The 15,759-nt window shown below is 36.1% G+C and overlaps 1 protein-coding gene across 1 annotated transcript in view; it reads left to right on the forward strand.

Annotated features, from left to right (window-relative positions):
• The first annotated feature begins 1,391 nt into the window (after window positions 1-1,391).
• LOC129778620 (probable sulfoacetate transporter SauU) overlaps window positions 1,392-15,759 on the forward strand; it is a 42,193-nt gene continuing 27,825 nt past the window's right edge. Inside the window, exon 1 of the mRNA XM_055785643.1 lies at window positions 1,392-1,938. The gene's annotated coding sequence lies outside the window, so the exon portion shown is untranslated. The remainder of the gene's footprint in view (window positions 1,939-15,759) is intronic.

Consider the following 15,759-nt stretch of genomic DNA (forward strand, 5'->3'; position numbering starts at 1 on the left):
TTTTCAAATTTCTAGACTAGATGACCCCCTAATAATTTCAGAGATGCTCTGAAACAAATGCTTAACATAGAAGTTTAGGTTTTGAATAAAGGAAATACACAACGTTTACAACGCAATGGGTTGTATTGAATGAAGCTCACAAAAATACTCAAGTGTAATTTATATACGAAGAAATTCATTTCAGAACGGTTCCGGTAAGTTGAGGCACAAATATTTTGCATGTCATGGTTTCACAACGCTCTACACAATTTTAGAATACAAAAATGGTTGTTCCAGATATATTATATGGTATTCGCGGAGCACAACGATGAGGAACTCGTTGTTCTTACTGTACGGTACTATTCATTTGGGTTCAAGACCAGCAATCTATAATGCTTCAGACTTCTTTCTCACTATGTTCATATTGCACAGGGATATCTGCTTGATTTGATCCTATCCATCGCCGGATAGACCATTGACATCATATAAACGGACTTAAAGAAACATCCAAAATATTACCAAACATGTCTATTTTCACGTAAAAAATCGTTTGAGTTCAATGTCGAACTGCTCGATCACAGCTCTTTTCTTGTCGATCTAGTCGGAAGACAATTTTTATTTTTATTACCCGCAACCATTAGGGCCCACTGAGGCGAAGTTCTCAATAGCAATAACTACAATGCTTCATCAGATATTATAGCTAGAATCAATGAACTCGGCACCAACATCTGTCCCTCTGTCTTCCTCATAATAGACTCTGTTGGGTCTCTCTGTTTTGTTATGCCCCGCAGATTTCCTGTGTGACCCAGCGAGCGTCTTCCCACCTCACTCTACCCTGAGTCTCAATCAAGGGCTTCCCAATGATGGGAAATAATGTTTTGCTGTACATTTACAACGCACACATCCTACCGAATCATGTTTTTCCTCGCATCTCTCACGAGAGTTTGTCTGGAATGATAGCAAAAAACACTGTCCACTCTCAAGTTTGCTTTCAACCTTGCGAAGCGTGACGGAAAATCCCTAACCCAATAAGCCTACACCACCAACCACCGTCTCTCCACCTTCAACTCTGTCCACTCCTTGTTCGTGTTGTAAGGTATGTTGGGATGCTGGTATGTGACAAGTGGAGCTTAAACGGCATTCAACTGATGAGAACTTTCATCAGTTTCTACTACATAGCACTCATGGTTATTATTCCTTCGTTCTGACTAGTTCCTATATTTTTCCATAATATCAAACCAACAATCCCAACACCGCTGAATAATTGGTTTGAAAAGGGTAAGGTGCTGGGTATGGAAAGAGCAACAGTTAGAAGCAGAAAAAGCCAAGAACAAATATTGGAGCCGCCTCTCTGGTTCTATCTATTCGATGCCAATTCATACCTGCAACGGCGGCCACCGCAACAGCACTCAATTAGGTGGAGGGGAACGAACGCGAGGTGGTAGTTCCGCAAGTCAAGTCCAGTGTCTACTTCCAGCCCGATGCCGGAGATCGAAGAGCGTAAAACAAAAAGTGCTTTTGTTATTTATTGAAGCACCGCGGGTTGATCCAAGCTTAGTTAACGGCTGATCGGTGGTAGATTCGGTTGTGTGTCCCAGTCCATCTCTCCTCAGACTGGACAGGAGAAGACCCAACATTCCAGCGGTATTTTATATCTTTCCTGAAGTTTTAGGCATAGTAGAGGAAACGAAATTCCGCGATAGAGCCCCACAACTGGAGTGATCTTCTCAATCGTTTGAATTTAGTGCACATCCGTTGGAAATCGAAAGTGTGACAGTGAACGCGCGCGCACGATTCAGCATAGTGCCATATAACGTTCGAGGGACATTCAAAGAATATTCAGTGAAATTATTGATCAAATAAAGTGTTGTCAACGGTGTGTTGGATACGGATTCGATATTTCACACAATCAGTTTCGAGAGGAATAGTACAAACATCTTCAGTAATTGAAGCTCAAAGGTGAATAATTACATTCTGATCTGAGTGACTTGCGGTTGATAATTATACACACGAAGATATGGGGATTACATCAGCCAGTACAACTTATACAAAACAGCTTTTTGGGTGTTAGGAACGAAGGAGATTTGAAATGATGATTGTGTAATAGTGCTTAATAATTCCGAAAACGAAATGCTATGACGCAAAGACTTACGGTTTTGAGTACCATATGAGTTTAAAATTATGGAACAAGTGTCACTCGTTCATTTCGTATTTGAAATTTGAGACAAACAAAAAACATGTTTTCAAATTGTTTCAGAAAAACCATAAACATAAAAACATGCATGAAATGTGATGAAGTTCAACATACAGGATATAAAAAAAAGTTATTTCAAGAACAAAGTGATCGTGAAGATTCAAATGTTCTGTTGATCATTTGTAGTGACCACCAATGGCTATAAAAGCGCCATGAATTTCGTTCAATTCAAACTCGAACAAGCTATCGACTGAAAATTCTTAAAACTATTGAATTGCTCTTTTCACTGGAATAAATTGGATTCATTAATCAAATGTTCCTGTGGTAATGCTGTTTTTATGTGAGGGTCATTTTGGGAATTAATCCCCTATATCAGTATGAGCTATACACATTTCCAACATCCTAATAATAATTCTCAAATATAATAGATATAATATAATTATATATAATAATTCTCAAATCTATGTTATGTTACAATAGAAAGAAACTGATAACCTGAATTATTTATATATTTATCTTGCATACGTAACGTACGAAAAAAACTATTGTTTTTTATCACTGCGTAGCTTTCACGTACAAAACGCAACGTTTTCTATATAACATTTGAGGATTTTTTATATTTTTCACATTTATTTTTAAATGTTTATGATGTGAGATTTGTATCTCACTTAACATCACTTTCCGATAATTTAAAGAAATATCAAGGAGATTTTCCCAAAATTTTTGGTGTTGTCACCTCTTTTGGTTCCACCTATTGATAGCTGCTGATTTCATGTGGAAACAGAAGATCGGAAATCGAATTATTGCTTTGTAAGTAACATTATGATAATGAGCGCACAGCAAGGTGCTCGAATGACATATGTAATTTTGCTGTACTTTTCAGAATTCCAGTATCCAATTATAATATTTATCGAAAATTACCCCACGATTTGACCTCGTAACTCGCAATGCTCGTACCTACAAACTCATAAAAACGAAGGCTGGGCATACGCATAGCATAGCATTCTGTATGTCCGGTACAATTAGCGATGAAAAAAACGGCTAAACGTATCAATTTGAAACGTTCACCGGTGTTTAGGAAATACACTCGGCTCAAAATTTGCCTGCAATATTTGCAGCATTACAGCAGATTTTGTAAAGTTATAGTGCTCTGTTTTTGGCACTTTTTTAAATTGATACAAACAAAATAGAATAATTTTTTTTCCATCAAAGTAACGAATTATCCTTACACAGAATTTATTGGAGTTTTAAAAAGTGCTTTTCGTTTTGCGGTGCGATCATTATTTGTTGAATTATTGGTCATCAAATACGAAGGCGCAATTTTTCATTCAAACTGTAATATCTCTGTATGGAAACGTCCTATAGCAGCGGTACTCAACCTTTTCTTCAGACGGGCCACATACATGTGTCGGTCATGGTGTCGCGGGCCGCAAAAAAAATGAATGAAGAGGGGTGATTCCCAAGACAGGACTGCATGGTTAACATAGAACTACAAAATTGTTGCCGGCCAGAACAAGCATTAAAGAAATTTAACAATAAAACTCTTTGATACAAATATTTGATAGCAATGGTATGGTTCGAGGAGTGAATTCATTAACTGAGTGAGGAACGTGAACTTGTCGCGAAACAATTGTACTGTTGATTGCTCGCTGTATAGAACTCCGAAAGTGGAATACAGAGCTTCTTGAATATCTAAGTAGTTTCTCAGTATCTTTAAGCTAACATATCTCCAACGCAGACCTCAACATCTCAAAAGGCGCAGAGCGGCAACAAAAAATCCGAAGCCAGACCTATTGTGTAACTGCGGAGGCGAAAACAATAGTGTCGAAACAAACCGTCACCCTCAGATTTCCATCGAAGAAAACATCTCTCAACGCTGAAATATACCTTGTGTCACTTTCAACCCGGAAACAACAACTGAAATCACGAAAATTGAATGATCAATTGAAAAAAAAATCACAAATCACAATCATCCAGCTAGCGACCGGACGGTAGCAAGACTTTCCAAATGGTATTTCTCAAGGCCGAGTTGTTGAGTTTAGTTTTTCAAATTGGCCTTTTTCAAGGCTAGAGGCGAATGTACTGAGAAAGCTTGAAGCCTATATAATTCAAAACAACATCATTACATCAATAAATCTTAACACACTCCTGAATTCACAGAAGCTCACTTCAGCCAAAAATAAATATAAAATAGATTTCTAGAACGCATCGAAATTTCTAAAATAACTCTTTAGTCGAAAGAGGCCCTGAAAAGGACCGATGGGTTTGCGTTGTTCTGTAGACGCTACTGAAGCTGGTTAATTTATTTTTTTTTTATAAATTCGTTTATTTTTACAGGCTCAGTTACATAAGTTTAAAGGAGCCGAAATCTTAAAAAATATATTTTTAAAACTATATATATGAACAATTTTCTTAAATTTATGGTTAGTAATGTGGGAAACTGGTTGATTTATGATTCGTTCTTGTTCTCGTGGGAACATTACACTTAACGGACTTAGTATGCATCGTGAGATTTTCTAGGTACTACACACAGTGCGTCTCCAGGCTATTATATGTTTGTCCCCCACGACCGTTATCTATTTAATAACGCATAAAATCAACAATTCGTACAACGGTATGAATCGACAGACGTACGTCCTATTTAATATTTCTTCTTTGCTTTGATTCTGCTCTACACTATGCTTGCTTCTTGCATACTCTGAATATGCAGTCTCTGGTGGAAAAATTGTTCAACACAATAGCAAAATAGAAACTGAGGATGGCTAGGGCGAGCACAATACTTAGAGAAGTTTCACTAACATCCAACAACATGCATCGACAAATCTTGACTACGATGGATTTTCAAGCAGGTACTCGTATTAATAGATTTTTGTGATTTCAATAGTTTGCGTCCGAAGCTGTTTTGAGCTATTGAAGCAAGTTTTTGGATCAATAAGTAACCATTTTATCTTTCGAATAAAGTGATTGACATTCTCATTTTGGTTAAACGACAAAAAGGTATTAACGCTGAAAACTTTGCACTCCAAACGTAACACTCTTGTTTTAGAAATTTAAAACTTACACTCAAGTACAGATTCAAATATGATGTGACGCAAAAATACAGAGGAAAATACATTAAACAAAATTACACCATACTATGCGATATCTATTCTTTATTTCCCCTAGAATCGGGCAAAACCGCTGTATGTGACATCAGCATTGAGAAAGACTGCTGTCTAATAGCTGGAGCAGGACGACTTGAATGATGATTTTAGAGACATTTTTTCATCAGTTCATTCTCCTCTAGCCTTGATAAAGAGCATTTTGGAAAACTAAACTAAACACTCGGTCTCGAGAAAAATCATTTCGAATGCCTCACTGTCGTCTGGTGTAGTTGAATGACTGATGAATTGTGAATACAGTAATTTGAAATCGCGAATGGCTCGTTCATACTCAATGAATATAATACGGCGGAGCCTAGATTGCAATATTTTCTCTATCCGCATTGTCCGTAGAACGAATGCTACATTTGCATTTCAAGCGACCGATTTACACTCATCTGATTAGCAGTGATGTTTAAATATTGTACATCGCTGATACATACTCGGCCATGAGTAAACGATAGGAAAATGTGTATTCTTCCTATTTTTATTGATTCAAATCATTAATGGGTTAGGGAACTGTAATGTATAACATACCTAATTTTTTGGTTTTCTGATTTGATGTTATTAATGAAAGACATTGTTTTATGTCAAAAAATGGGTAATGTACAGCTGGTCTAGAGGAACGTGCTAGGAACCAAATGCAAGCTGGTTGATAAAGTTAATTGCATTCGCTATAGAGTAGGTTAGCAAAAAATTGTGTTATTCTACAAAATCTTTGAGAAAAGAGAAACAAATTGATTTTTTTTATTTCTTCCCGGTATTGTTCACTACACCTACACATCAAGATAAAAAAAATGTACATGGAATAATCTAACACCTGAAATTTGGAGCTTTAAAATAATGCATATATCATATATATGTGTTGATTTTTCACGAAGTTACAGCATGTCATAATTCACTTAGAATTTCCGCACATTCCGCACTCTGTTCCTTAATTTTTTTTTTGTTCAGTGTAGTTTAGCATTGCATCTATTTCCTAACCAAATGATTGAAAAGACAGAGAACGAAGATTGTACACAATCAAAACCATGATAATTAGTTATTGTTGCCATTTCATATAGTACCTAATAGGAAACAATAACTCACAAATGCATGCTAGAAATGTCAAATACTTGATTACGTATTTTCTTCCGCTATGAGATCTCATCAAATACTGTTTCACAAGATTTCTAAGAACCATAAAATGTTGTCATTAGCCCAATATACCCCGACTTTGATACAACAGAAATGTAAATCACGTTCCGTACAGACCCCACGCAAAACTTAGAAATCGGTTTCCTCAGATCCGAGCAGAAATATGAAACTAAACCTTTATCGCCTCTTCTTGTTCTCGAACGACAAAACATTGCGATCGTGACAGAAAATATAGTATTCCTCAGTACTCGCCGCGGTATGCCGCCGCTTAATTCAGAACGATATCCTTACAACGCATTTGACCCTCCAGCACACGAAATGGCATTATTTCTGCCAAAGATGAAATGTTTTCAGCCAACGTTTGTTTGGGTGTAGTTAGAGGCATGAAAAAGCTACATTCGGCAATCATTGAATGAGATGAAACGAAGCGGTTGTTTGCGTTGCTGGATGTTAATAAAATAAACAAAGCAAAAGATGTTAATAAAATAAACTTAGGTGAGAAAAAATGATGTGGCAGTACTGGCGACTGAACATGTTTCAATATGTGCACACCTTTCTTCTATAATTTCCTAGAACACTGTATAATGACATCTAATTTTCAACCAACAAATAATAACGACGACGATTAGAACGGAACTGTTGTTCTGACTCTCTTGTTCATAAAGCAGCAATTTAAAAAATTAGCATAGAATCCCATGACTCGATACTTTCTTTTCGTCGTATGTTCTATAATAATGTCGTTAAAGTAATATTTTTTTTTTAAATATAATTCTTACCAATGGATCATCGAAAATGATGACTAAGTTGATGATTAAGTAATATGTCAAAAAATGATTTTTTGATGAAGGAACAAATCGAAGTGATTTGCGGTTGATTACGATAGCACAGAATCATTGTATGCTGAGAATGCTGGCTCAATCAAAAACTAAACATTACCATTCAAAACATGCAGAAGATACATGTATAACCCAGACACTTCCATTAGAATCGTTATCGGCTTCATCCGTCTGATAAAAGATTTTTTTTCTTGCCAACATTAGCATTATCACAATCATCGCTGGCTTATTTTTTATCCGAACCCAATAAAATTCTCAGCCATATTTTTTTAAGGTCATCTCTGATGATTTATTTCGCCGCACTTCGGCCGCTAAGTTGTAAGGGTTAGCAACAGTTGAGGTAAACCATATGAATGAGTATGATTTATAGCAGATTCATATCATGCAATAGTATATCTATTATGCATATGCCATTCAACAATGCCGAATCATTACATTTTAGATACATGACAAGCAAAAACAATTATCTGTTAATTGAATAAATCGGTTTCATCCGTCCTCCTAGGGAGGTTGATCGATGAAACAGTTACAGTAATCGTTCGATAACTGAACCTGCTTTAACTGGACTGCTTTTTGACTGGGTGAATGTTTACTGTGCTATAGCCAGTTTTCGGATCAACTGCTGATTGTTCAATTCTAAAAGGTTGTCAATAATATTTGAAAATACACTTCTACATAATGTTCTCATGGTAAATACTCTCAAACTAGTTTTCACAACAAAGCATAACAGAAAAATATGCAACGATTATGCACTACATCAACCAAATAAAACTATTCATGAATATATTAACTTGAACTTGGGTAGACTGTTCATTTCGTAGTTGCTCTCCGTGATTGACCTGATTCAGCAAAATTGCACAAAGAACACACCGAATGACGCTTGGAAGAAGCAAACCATTTTCAATGTACAAGTTTCGGTGATTCAAACTTTAAATAGTGTCAATAACGACGCCGGCCACGTCTTTACAGTCATCAAGAGAAGGGAAGGAATGTTAGTACGATATTCGCCACCCGAAGGCCAAAAAATTCGCCTCTATAGTGTGGTTCCCTAGCGATTATAATGGGAGGGACAGTTGTTAATGGGGAGAAGTGAGAATCAGGATTCACTGAAGTAAGTGATGTGATTATGTAAACGCGATTTATCGACCACTCGAAGAAACGAAATTCCGAAACTTTTATTTAAACACACGGCCGGAAATATCTTTAGGTATCCTGAGAAGGAAAACCTGTAAATTAATTAGACCGGTTATAACTCTATTATTTATATATAGAAAGTATTCTTGAATAAATGATACGAAAACATATGTTTGGGACGTGGAAAAATAGTCTTCATTAACTTTATCTCATTTGGAAACTTGACATCTGGAGTTATTCCCTGTTGTTCGCGCTTGGAAAAGGCAAAAAGAAGAGCGAGAAGCCAGTTATCATGTCTTGTGTTAGGGCAAAACCATTCCTGAGATCCACAGTGGGTCGGTTTCGGATCACCCTTTTCAAGCATGTCGAAAAGATATTCTAACGGGTGATTTTTCTGTTATTTGGTTTTTAGGACTCTGTTTTCGAGAGATCACTCGTGATTCGTGTCATTGTCAAAATTAAAGTTGTGTAATTTTAATTGCCATTTCATTATGAAAAGACTTACAAATGAACAACGCTCACAAATTATTGAATTTTTTTTATCAAAATCATTATCAATGTTTCGTTATCAAAAATTATCAAACATTTATGTTTTATTTTGTTTTACAATTTTCCTATCTTTTTTAATTTTTAAACTAAAAACCAAACACTTAAAACATCATCCTTCAATTTGGTCTCTGTATCATGAACTACATCAACCGGAAAAAACATAGTAAAAGTGTTTTGTCGTACAATTAAATGCTGAAGTTTCCAAAAACCATATATTTTGGATACCTAATCGGCCGTTCTACGCATAGTTGTCCCATGTTCCGAAATCAGCAATTGAGAACAATGCAATCAAAGTTTTCTAGCATATTTGTCTACCAGAAGCTTTAAGCGTTTCAGTTTAGTAATACTCCGGTTTTTTATGAGCGATCAACTATTGTCTAATGAAATGTGAAAAGTCCCCTTACTTGAATCAATCAAGCTTGATTATTAGTTTAAAAATTCATGGTGGTACAGTTATGCCTAGAATATCATTTTGGGACAATTGAACCTGGTGTTGTTTTTTGAAATACTGGGAACAAACAATACGTTTTTTTTGTGTTTTTCTGAACGATTATGCATAAAAACACCGTTTCATGAAAAAGGGAGTGATCTGCAACACCTTTGCAGAATATAAATCTCACTGTTATTAGGCATTCGCTAACAAGGTGTACACGTGTTATGTTAAACTTTTTTCATTAGTTTGAGAATTAGTTTGTTCTCCAAACCAGAAATGAGTGCATTAGCCCGCTGAAAGCGAGGCATAAATTTCTTGACCGATTCATTTATCATGGATTTGCAAAAAATGTATGGCGGGACAGTTATGCCTAGTAAATGAACATAGGACAATTGAGCATGATGTTGTTTTTTTAAAAGCTGAGAACAAACAATAACTTTTTGTATTTTTCCGGAAGATTAGGCATAGAAACAACGTTTTATGAAGAAAAGTAAACATTGTCCAAAAGTAACATGGGACAACTATGAGTAGAACGACAGTAATAGCCTTCACAATTTTGGAGGCCGGCTGAAGATGATCCTTCCATATTCACAATTCTCGGAAAACTCGCAGAATTAATTTCCTTCGCACGTCTAACAACGGCTTGTATAAGCAAACTAAGGAATTCGCGCAAAACATCAATTAAAATTGAGACAAATAGTGTTAAGATCACGTAATTATGCAGTCTTACATATATGTAAATGAACAAACCTAAACTTAAAGAATTGTTTAAGTAACCAACTAAGTTTAATTTGATATGATATGATATGATATGATACAAATGATATAATCTTTCGTCGCAAAAGCATAAAAAATTAAAAATCGATCGAAAAACCCTCCAGACCCATTGTAAGTTCGAATTCCAACATATTTTGGGCTTCAAGGAGATTAGTCTGTTGTATTTAGCCAAAACACGATCAAAGGTGGTACATTTTCATAGGCGGACTACGTACTTATTTCAATGTCCGAACACGTCTCCACAAAGTCATTGAAATGATCGTCTTTCAAACAAAAATCATGAATGAATTTTTTGGCCATTTCAATTGAAAATAAATATACAAAATCGCATGGTTTTAGCCACAATTTCGAGGCTGCCTAACGCAATGAATACAAATCACATAATTTCGAAATATAATACTCCGTTCGTGTTCACGGTCATGTTTAGTTCATTCAAAACTTCCGATCTTTATTCGTTACGTCATTTTGTGAAATGATGACTTAGTAGCGAACTGTTTTGTGGTATCACAAATATCAATCAGAATTCATCCCCTCTAGAATTCATCAATGTTGGACTCTGCATTCATTTAGATTTATTGTTAAATCCACATTCCAATCAGGCTGCCATATGAGCCTTGTACATATGTACGACTTAAAACGAGATTTCTCTTTCATCTGTCATCCTGAGTACTTTGATTTACGTCTGACACGTATAAGCTTTGATATACATACCCGTTAATGGGGAACTATATTTTCGCGTACGTTAAATCGAGTGTAGTTCGTCTGCCGTAATATGTCTTAATATTAGATTTACGCCTGCACGTAACACGCAGGAAAACTCCCACCAACTCTCCTCTATCATTTTCGTTACAATTAGAGTCTATGAAAAATGCTACCTAGCATCAACCATGTCAATGTGTATGACCTGCTTCCATTTGTGTTAATTATTAACGGCCAACAGTATACATGTTCGATCCCTGTTTAAATGACAAAATGACGGAGCAATTTTCGAGACCTAGATTTTCTCGGTCCTACTAAAGTGAAGTACGGATATAATTTCAAACACCAAACGATTAAATAGAGTTATTATCCAGAGCCTCAAGGGGTTGGCAATCAGCTTAACGTTTCGTGAGTGAGTGCATACCTTAGTAGCCAACACCAAGAAAGCATCCGGTGGCAACTATTTTGTATGCACCATTTGTTATTTCCTAAATTTTGCTCTTCGCGTTTAATGGTTAATTTTGTGATAACACTTTTCTCGCAGGTGGTGGATGCCATTCGTGAAATAATCCTCATTCATGTCGTGTGTATGTACCGAGATTAGATGCAAATCGCCGATTAAACAGTATGAATTCAAATTGTCAATGCAATATCGAGGGCGAACTTGGGGTGTTTCAAAAGACACTTGTTAATGTGTATACTTTGATTAGTTATAATGAAATAAATATAGTCGAAAAAAATCAAACGATTTAAAAAAAATCAATGGACAATGCACAATGGTCCAAGAGGTGCATTTAAGTTGAAAATCTGCATCTAGAGCTCGACAGTTATTCTCTAGACAAAAGCTGTCTTCGACAAAGTCATTACATATAATAGAGCGCCTTTTTTCATGTTGTCAAAAATAGGGTGACCAAAATTGTCGATGAAATAAAAAATATAATAGGAGTACCGGTAAGTTTCTTTGTTTTTTTTCAAAAACTAATGCTTTATTCTGCAAAATTCTGATTTTTGACTTCATCAAAATTGGAGAAGTGCTGGTCAACCAGGCCATGTTGCATCGATCGAAAAAGATAGTGCACGGACGGTGCAATGTCTGGAGAATACGGCGGGTAGGATAGGACCTCCCATTTCAGTGTTTCCAAGTTTGTTTTGACCGCAAAGTAATTTGACCGTGTCTTCGCTCGTATTGTGGCCGTTTTTCCTTCAGTGCACGGCCCAAACGCATCAATTGTCGTCGGTAGAGGTAATGATTTCATTCGGTTTTAGGAACTCATAGTACACCACACCCAGCTGGTCTCACCAAACAGCCAACCGCGCGGCCGTTGGTGTTGATGCATGGCCGGGGTATCCATACGGTGCCCGACGTTTAGAATTGTCTTAATGGACCCACTTTTCATCGCCAGTATCGTTACGATGCAAAAAATCCTATCTTCTATGTCGTTGGAGCAGTTGTTCGCACGTGAAAAAACGGCGTTCGACGTCTTGTGGCTTCAATTCATACGGCACCCAATGTCCTATCTTTCGGGTCATTCCCATTGCTTTGAAACGATCGGATATGCTGAGCTGCTCCAAGTATATCTGCAAGTTCTTGTTGCGTTTGTGACGGATCTTGATCGAGTAAAGCCTCCAATTCTCCAATTCTTCAAACTTTTTTGGCGGCCCGGAATGTTCTTCGTCTCTCAAGTCAAAATTACCACTTTTTACAAAACTACCACACGCAAACCACGTCTGACACATTCGCTCAGTTGGAGCATGGTAATCATAAACTTCCACCAAAATGTGATGACTTTTCACAGCTTTTTTCTTCATATTGAAGTAATGAAGTAACACTCCCCGCAAAAACACTTTCGTTGGTACACAATTCGACATATTCGAAATACCAAAAAACTATGTTGTTTACGCTTCAACTTTTTGACATATACTGAAAAAGACGCGCAATGACAGTAGCTTTCCAACGAATGTCTGGAAATTTGATTCACTGGAATAATAATCAAGTTACGCCATCTGTTGCAAAACCGAAGAAACTTATTTAAATCATTTTTTTCCAATTTTGATAGTCTCAAATAATTGGTGCTACAACATTGCCGAACTATGTTTACCTCTATCTATAAATATAAGAAAGTTATTAGGTGTAAACTACCCTGAAATAGAAATGGCCACCCTAATGAAAAAATGAAAAAATACGAGTCTAATATTTTGCGATAAGGCACAAAACTATCACATTTCATGAAAATCTGAGAACCACTATATCGGTTTGGCAGGAATGGCTGTATAGACGAAATAAAACAATATTACAAATACTCACGGTTTCATGATGTTTTGATGATGTTTCATGAATTCTTTGTGCCTTAATAGATGAAAATTGTATTGTGACTTACTTGCATTATTTAAGTTGTGGAAAGGTCTCGCTAGTCCTCGAAAGCTGTAGCACTTTTGGTGAAATGCTGCTTTATTACAGACTATTTCCCACATCATACATACCGACTCAGAATGTCATCTTGGTATCGTTAAAATAATGATAGTACGTATGTTCCTATGAAGGTGGGGAAGTGAAAATGACACACAAAAATATAATTTTTAATCGTCTTCTTCGACATGATTCCACGAATATCCAATCCCCACAGCCTCATTATACTCATATTCAGCGGAAATTCCAAATAATATCAGTTTTTAATTGATAAAAATACTAAAAATAGAGTTTTCTCATGGATGTGGCAATTGAATAAAAACATAAATATCGACTACACAAAATTAATTAAGGAAAATCTTTTATCACGCTCGTACGATCCGCGATCTTCACCACCTATATTTCCAACACATTGATTGGAAAATTCACATTGCTTGGAAAACTTCACATGCCTGTCTCTCGTATTTCCCTGGTGAATACATATACACTCGACAAAAAATAGAGGAACAGAGTGCGAAGTCGGAAATTTTGAGTGATATTTGACATGCTGTTACTTCGTTAAAAATTAACACATATCGATAATTTTAAAGCTACAACGTTCAGGTATTAGAATATTTTACGTAAATATTTTTATCTTGGTGTGTAGGTGTAGTGGACAACAATACCGAGAAGAAATAAAAATCTTTTTGACGTAGAATTACGTCTTTCAGGAAGGGTGCCAAATCAGAAAACAGGTCACGTTTTTATGAAATAAAGTTAACTTTAATATCTATTTTCACTGTGAACGAATTCTCATGATTTGCATACCAATCGAATTGGAAATTCTCTAAGATTTGTTTGATGTGCTATACATTACAATTCGCTAATCTAAAAACGGTTTAAATTCATTAAAACTGAAAGAACCTACTTTTTTCCCATACATTTATTCTGCCGATTTGTGTGTTAACCTTACCCGTATTTCAAACGATTATAACTCGAACATTTCTTGACAGATCGGGAAAATGTTTGCATCAATTGATAGGAAATATTTCTACGCGTCTATCACAATTAATAAAATGTTATTTTTTATGAGATGAAAAATTGAATAACTGTAAAATGTCAAGCGTTATCTAAACGCTCTAGCTGCTGAGTTTTGATTGGCCTGATTTACGTTTTCTCCAACACAGACTTCAAAATCGATGTAGCTGTGGAAATCCGTTTTGAAAATATACATGCAAGTCGGGGGTATTTTTGTTCCCACTGAGATGTGTTTCTCTAACACGGACTTCTAAATCAATGTGTCTGGGGGTATCTGCTTCATCTTAACATGTAAGTCGAGGGTATTTTTGTTCCCACTGAGCTATGTTTCCCTAACACGGACTTCAAAATTAATGTGCCTGGAGAAATCCGCTTTGCAAATACATGCAAGTCGAGGTTATTTTTGGGTGTTGAGTACTTTTGTACTCGCTTGTCGTTGTGCAGACCGGAATATGTTTCCCTAAAACGTACTTTTAAACTGAGAAGCCTGGGAAAATCGTCATTTCATATACTTTAGGTAAATGAAATTTCGCGGTTCAAGAACTACGTAAACATGAGATGTGCAATAATTTCAGAGGGAAATGTAAAATGCAATGATCGTTTGACAATTCTTCCGTTCATATATTTTGGTAGTCCGAGGCATCATATCTAACGTAAAAGGACGTTCATCAAATTTATTTGTAACGAAGAACATAATTTATCACAAAAATTTCGATGCATTTTGAAATAATATTCGAAGTGGTAAACAAGTGAATTGCATAGGATAACTGCGTAGTTCTACGTCGAAGATATGCGGTCGTGTTCTAGATACAACCCCATACAATTTTTTTTTCTTTTTTTTTAAAGATTTTTTGGATTAACAACACAATTTTTGGCAAACCGACTTAACAGCAAATCTTATTAACCATTGACCTTACCAATCAGCTCTCATTAGGTTCCTAGAACGTTCTTGTAGGATCTTTCCATACAGAGATATTTCAGTTTGAATGAAAAATTACTTCTTCGTCTTTGATGATGAATTATTTAATAAACAACCATCGCACCGCAAATCGAAAAGGATTTTTGAAAACTCTTATAAATGCTGCACAAAAATAATATTTTGGATCATTCTTTGTGTGGACACCGACTGGACAACATCGTTGCTGGACGAGCTGGACGGCGAGGGATCGAGTGCCTTTCTCAAGGCAAGAGGGCGGAGGTGGTAGCGCTGGAGTAGAGTAATAGAGTATAGTAGAGTTTTCAAAGGGCCTTTCTCAAGGCTAGAGACGAATGAACTGCAAAAATTTAAAGTCTCTATAATACAAGACCTTCCTTCCTTTTTTGGATAATTTTAGAATAACAGCAGATTTTGTAAAGCACTGTAAACATCCTGTTTTGGGCACTTTTTTGAAATCGATGCAAAATATAAAAATAATTTTTGACGTAGAACTACGTCTTTCATTAAGGGTGTCAAGGGT

The sequence above is a fragment of the Toxorhynchites rutilus genome, chromosome 3, assembly GCF_029784135.1.
Source record: "Toxorhynchites rutilus septentrionalis strain SRP chromosome 3, ASM2978413v1, whole genome shotgun sequence".
Classification (NCBI taxonomy): Eukaryota; Metazoa; Arthropoda; class Insecta; order Diptera; family Culicidae; genus Toxorhynchites; species Toxorhynchites rutilus.